The sequence below is a fragment of the Syzygium oleosum genome, unplaced genomic scaffold, assembly GCF_021117445.2.
Source record: "Syzygium oleosum isolate NSW1041296 unplaced genomic scaffold, Sole_v2.1 Sole_v2.15, whole genome shotgun sequence".
Classification (NCBI taxonomy): Eukaryota; Viridiplantae; Streptophyta; class Magnoliopsida; order Myrtales; family Myrtaceae; genus Syzygium; species Syzygium oleosum.
The window spans coordinates 6,190,655-6,197,480 of record NW_026607499.1 but is presented as its reverse complement, the minus strand read 5'-3'; positions in this window follow the sequence as shown (position 1 = coordinate 6,197,480).

Here is a 6,826-nt window from a genome sequence, read left to right as displayed (position 1 = left end):
GCCAAACGGGCATGATATTTGTTGCTTGTCCTTGCTTCGGACATTATCTAGGCCTTGCATGCATTAACATAGAACTCGTACCTAAGAGGTCGAAGTAACTAAGTACCTTGTCTTCACGACAAAAATTTGCTTCTTCGACTCCCGCTACGTAATTTCACTACATCCACAAGGGTCAAGTAGCCTCCATTCGTAAATTTGGCACGGGTGAAATCTCATTTTACCGACGAATGGAGGAATGATACCAAGTGATTAGATATTTACCAACCTAAATCAAGGGGTTAATACTGTAGGCCGCTAGAGACAAGTGCTTATTGAGTAATTGGATAGTCGTACTACATCAAAGTGGCACAGCAACTGAATGCATTTTGATGACGTACTGGACATGAATAGACAATTACCAACCTCAGACCTTCGGGTACATACCAAAATTACCGAACAGAAACCTACTATCTCAGGCACTAAGGGCCTGTTTGGTATCGTGCCAAATAGTGAAAATTTCTGTTCTTTTGTTCTCAGAAATAGTTTGGGAACAGAAATGCGTTTGGTAAACTTTTTGTTCCTCGGCACATTTTTGCAAAAATTTGTGCCGAGAAACGGTTTTGGAAGAGAAACAAGAAGTAAAAAAAAGTTGCTTCTTGTTTTTCGGCACAATTTTGAGAATCAGTTTTTTTTCTTCTTTTTCTTTTTTTTCTTTTCTTATTTTGTGGTGTTGTTCTTGGCTGAGCCGGCCGCCGGTGACCGGCGACCGGCCACAGCCCAGGGCCGGCGAGGGCGAGGGGGACCCTCGCCGCTGGGCGAGGCGGCCTCGCCCGGATCGAGCGAGGCCGAGCCTCGCCGTCGGTCGCGACGGCGAGGTCGGCCTCGCCCGAGACGGCGAGGCTCGGCCTCGCCGGAGGCGGGCGAGGCCGAGCCTTGCCGTCGCGACCCACGGCGAGGTCGGCCGCCGTGGGTCGCGACGGCGAGGCTCGGCCTCGCCGGATCTGGGCGAGGCCGAGCCTCGCCCTCAGCGAGGCCGCCTCGCCCGGCGGCGAGGGTCCGGCCCTCGCCATCGCCGGCGAGGGCGACCCTCGCCTCCGCCGGCGGCCGGCGAGGTCCGTGACGCCCTCGCCGGCCTGGGCCGTGGCCGGCCGCCGGCGACGGCGACCGGCCATGGCCAATGAAGAAAGTAAAAAGAAAAAAAAAATTTAAACAATTCAAAATATTATTAAAATATTATTTGGGAACAGAAATTTTGTGTAGTTACCAAACGCATTTCTGTTCTTTTCTACTCTAGGAATAGAAATTTTGGACATTTATCAAACGCCTTCAAATACTCAGAAATTGTTTCCGGGCACAGAATAAAAAAAAATCATTTCTGTTCAGAAATAGCGCCCGGGCACAGAATGGTATTCATGCGCACCCTAAAGATCCCAATCCATACTGGTAAGTTTCTTTTATCAATCCCAAACCGGTAAATTTCTTTCGTTGGGATAGAAGGGGGCTACCGAATAACGACTTAGTATCTACATATATGGCTTAGTACATGTTATTGAGAGAATCGGTAATAACGCGAATCAACCAGGGGTACGATTACTAGCTTTGCGGGTTGATTCGCGTTAGTGGTTGGACCGCAGGAGATGAGACTCCCTTCCGTCATCCCAAACGTGGGAGGCTACTATACTTGCCTACTCGACGATAGCTAGCCGAAGTTGACGTGGAGTCTACCTTTCCTACTCGGAAGCCCAAATTCCCTCCAAATCTTTTCTTCCCTGGAGAGAGAATACGAGGGAGTTTGATAGAGCTAACTTCAATAGAAGTAAAAAATTACAAACTTCCTACCTCCACTGAGGTTTTCCCTCCCCTTATCCCTCTTGAGCCTTTTAAGGTCTTGCTCAGGACCAATCTTACAGGCGTGAACCCCCCCACTATCTTTTTCTTGGCGTTGGAGCTGCCAATACCCAGGAAGTCTTTTACATTCCCCTAGGGAGTCTCAACGAGACCGGACTCTGCCAGACTCGGTTGAGAAATCTCACCATAAAGGTTCTCCCTTCATTGTTAGTGGAGCCTTTTAAAGTCCTACTTAGGACTATGACGTACTACATATGAATAGACATTTACCAACCTCAGACCTTCATGTACATACCAAAATTATCTTAGGCAGTAAAAATCTCAATCCATACTAGTAAGTTTCTTTTATCAATCCCAACCGGTAAATTTCTTTCGTCGGGATAGAAGGGGGTTACTGAATAACGACTTAGTATCTACATATATGGCTTAGTACATGTTATTGAGAGAATCGGTAATAACGCGAATCAACCAGGGGTATGATTACTAGCTTTGCGGGTTGATTCGCGTTAGTGGTTGGACCGCAGGAGATGAGACTCCCTTCCGTCATCCCAAACGTGGGAGGCTACTATACTTGCCTACTCGACGATAGCTAGCCGAAGTTGACGTGGAGTCTACCTTTCCTACTTGGAAGCCCAAATTCCCTCCAAATCTTTTCTTCCCTGGAGAGAGAATACGAGGGAGTTTGATAGAGCTAACTTCAATAGAAGTAAAAAATCACAAACTTCCTACCTCTACTGAGGTTTTCCCTCCCCTTATCCCTCTTGAGCCTTTTAAGGTCTTGCTCAGGACCAATCTTATAGGCGTGAACCCCCCCACTATCTTTTTCTTGGCGTTGGAGCTGCCAATACCCAGGAAGTTTTTTACATTCCCCTAGGGAGTCTCAACGAGACCGGACTCTGCCAGACTCGGTTGAGAAATCTCACCATAAAGGTTCTCCCTTCATTGTTAGTGGAGCCTTTTAAAGTCCTGCTCAGGACTATGACGTACTACATATGAATAGACATTTACCAACCTCAGACCTTCATGTACATACCAAAATTATCTCAGGCAGTAAAGATCCCAATCCATACTAGTAAGTTTCTTTTATCAATCCCAACCGGTAAATTTCTTTCGTCGGGATAGAAGGGGGTTACTGAATAATGACTTAGTATCTACATATATGGCTTAGTACATGTTATTGAGAGAATCGGTAATAACTTCTTTGAAGATTGGTGAGTTCGCTATTTACTGAAGTCTACTGAATTTGTTTACAGAGGTTGATAGTATGATCACATTGATACCGATAATTATTTGTAAATAATGGCACATTGGGTCCTCCAATTGACTACCATGGGATATTAAGAGATGAGATAGACATTGATAAGTTACCAAGAGGCAGTCCGTTCAACAAGTAGTCATCACCTTCACTAAAGTTGATCCAATGAGGCATATTGCCCTTGGTTTATTCAATAGATAACCACAGTTATGAACACCTTAATCCATTTTAGGGTCCGTTTCTTTGAAGGAAAACTATTTCCGCGGAAATTATTTTTCGATTTTTTAGTGTTTGAATGACGAAAAACTACCCTATCTACGGAAAATGTTTCCTATGACTGAAAATAATAAGTTTAGATCGGAGGAAAATGACTTCCCGTTCTTGCAATAAGGAAATCAATTTTCCTAAACAACCAAATGAGTGAAAACTGACTATTTTCCTTGAAAATGATTTCATTGGAATATATTTTTCTTTATCATGAAGTTTTCAATGAAACAAAGGCTTATTATTTTAACTTATTTGGTGGTTTAGGGAAAGCGATTTCTTTCTTGCCATAAAGGGAAGTCGTTTTCCTCTAATCTAAGCATGATGTTTTCAACAAATGGAAAATGATTTCCGTGGATAGATTAGTTTTCCATCATCCAAACACGGAAAATCAAACGACAGTTTTCCTTCAAACAAACTGATGAAAAAATTGTTCAATTCAGTCATAAACCTATTGTATTTTTGTCAATTCAATCCTTAACCTTTCAATTTTGCTAATGAATCATAAGCCTTTTCACATTTTACCAATTGAGTCAATCCGGCCAATTTTGGACGGAAATTGCTGACGTGGATGCCAGCATCCAATGTGGCACAATTAGCGTTAACGTGGATAATTTTTAAAATTAAAATATTTTTATATTTTTTCGATCTTCTTCTTCTTCTTCCAGTGGCCGGTCATGGCCGGGCGGGGTGATCTCGCTCAGGTGAGGGTTGCCGTTGCCTACCATAGGCATGGCCTGACCGGAAGAGGGCGATCCCCGACAATGAATCCCCTTGCCAAATCGGACGAGGCTGGCCCTCCCCCAGGCTAGGGTGGCCTTACCAGGGGAAGATGATGCCCCATGAGGCCACCCTGGCCTACGCGAGGGCCGGCCTCGCTCGATCTAGCGAGTTTGACCCTTGCCTAGGCTAGGGCAGTCTTGCCGGGACTCACCTTCGCCTGTGGCGGTTGACGACAACCCTTGCCTAGGTGAGGCTAGCTTGCCCGGCCATCGCATGTGGCCGGTCACCAGCAAAAAAAAAAAGAAGAAAGTAAAAAAATAAAGAATCAGAAAAATATAAAAATACTTTATTAAGAATTGTCCACATCAGCGCCGGCTGTGCCACGTAGGACGATCAACATTCACGTAAGCAATTTTCGGTCAAAATTAGCTGGATGGTTTTAATTGGCAAAAAGTGAAAATGTTTAGGATTCAATTGGCAAAATTGAAAGGTTTAGATCTGAATTGACAAAAGTGTAATAGGACTAGGACTTTTTGGATAATTTTGCCACAAACGGATCCTTAAACATTGTTGGTTCGATTAAAGTCTAGATCCCCCTCTTATCAATGGGACAGGCACACGTTTTCCCTCTCGCTCTTTCATTTTATTTTCAGGGGTTTGGAGACAATTGGACAATGATAAAAGGCAAGGGAATATTCATTGAAAATTTTAAAGCAGTAAATCAGTATTTCCAACTTAGACATCTGTTTAAAAAGCAAAAAGAATGTAGGAGAGGCTCACCAATAATGTTAAATCAGTTTCAACTATGAGCAATACCAATTTTTGAGAAAAAAGAGGGAAAGGTACGAGATTTCTCAGCCCAGTCCATTTGAACGACTTTTATTTTTTGTGAAAAATGACGTCTGACAAGAGCTTGGAAAGTAAGAAAAATAGAGTAAACAAGAAGATAAAACCAAATGAATTTTGTGCAATCATAAAAGAAAATAACGAAATAACGATGACCATAAGTCGAAACAAAATGAGAAGGACACCAAACATCACTATAAATTAAATCCAACGGAAACAAACTGCGAGTTAGAGACAATCCTAAGGTCTAACGACTAGCCTTGTCCAATTGACAAGCATCACATAACTGACTCAATCGTGTGGATTGACATGATAAATTATTCTCTTTGATTATAAACCGTAACGGATGTTCATGGGGATGGCCAAGACGTTGATGCCAGCCATCCATGGAAGTCCCTTCCGCAATAATGGTGGTAGGTATTGAAGGTTGTTGCGGTATAGTGTAAAGACCACCACTTCTTGGGCCAGAAAGAAGAACCGCCTTGTTCACTAGATCCTTAACAAGAAAGTGGGTAGGATATAATTCAAAGAATACATTATTATCAGTCGAAATTTTTTGAATCAAAAGTAAACGCTTAGAAATATCAATGAGGTGAAGAACATTATTTAGACGTAAAGAAAGATTTGAAATAGAGGAGGGAATATAAGAAGTACCAATATTAGTAATTTTGAGACCATTACCATTTCCCATGTGTAGTTGATCCGATCCATTATAAACTTCACAGGAAGAGAGGGATTGTATATCAAACGTGACACGGTGAGAGGCACCTGTGTCAAGGTACCAAGGTAGGTTGTTGGTAGGTGAAGGTAAAAGTGGGAGAAGGCCAGGGCTCAGGCTGGCATTGGGAGACTAAGAGGGTTGATACGAAAGGATATGTGTAAGGGGTGAGTAATAAGGCATACCTAGAGGGCGATAGTAGCATGTGGCAGCAATGTGATTTATACGTTGACAGCACCATAGCCAACCTTGTTGAGCACCGCGGGCAGCACGATCGCGGTCAAAATGACCACCGCGACCCCCATGACCTCTGGACAGACCACAGCCAAAGAAAGATGAACCAAGAGTGGTGGAGGCAGAGGTGGAGGAATTTCGTTGAGTAGAGTTGGTTGTAGCAAAGATAGCACGAGAGGAAGGCTTGGAGATCCGCAACTTTTGGAAGACCTTAATACTCTCTTGACTAAGGAGAAAAACTTTAAATTCCATAAACATGATTGGTTTAGAATGGCCAAGTAATGTAGGAACAATGTTATGGAGATTAGATCGGAGACCACGGAAGATATGGACATTGAAGTTCTCCGGTTCAAGTGGCTTGCCTGCAACACCCATATTATCGGCAATGGATTTAGCACGCCGGAGGAAATCAATAACTGATTCGTCCTGTTTCTGTTGCAGACTGAGATGAAGAGAGAGCATACATATAGTGGAAGCTAAGCCAAAAGTGGCTTTGAGAGCATCCTAAATGACATTGCTAATTGGTTTTATCAACAATGAAAGGTAAAATCAATTTTGAGAGGGACGCAATTAAAAGGTCCATGATGGACTAGTCCTATTGTTGCCAAAGACCTGTGTGGGCTAGATTAGAGGGACACAGTTTGGTCCCACCGACATGACCATAAAAGGGTTTGTTTTTTGAGAAACGGGTTAACTTGTGGTTTCCATATCAAGTAATTGGATGCTATGAGATGTAGAGAAAGGAAGTGGTGAGCAGATCTAAATGGAGGAAGAAGAAGGGTTTGTAATGGCGGTTGTGGTGGTGGTGATGGCGATGGCGGTAGGATTCTCTATGTCTGTGGCGAACACCATCCATTGTAGAAGAAAAGAAAAAAAAGAAAGCCAGGGTTGAAAGGAGCCATAAGTCCTCGATGGCTCTGATACAATGTTGAGAGGAAAATTCTCGTATATTTCTATTA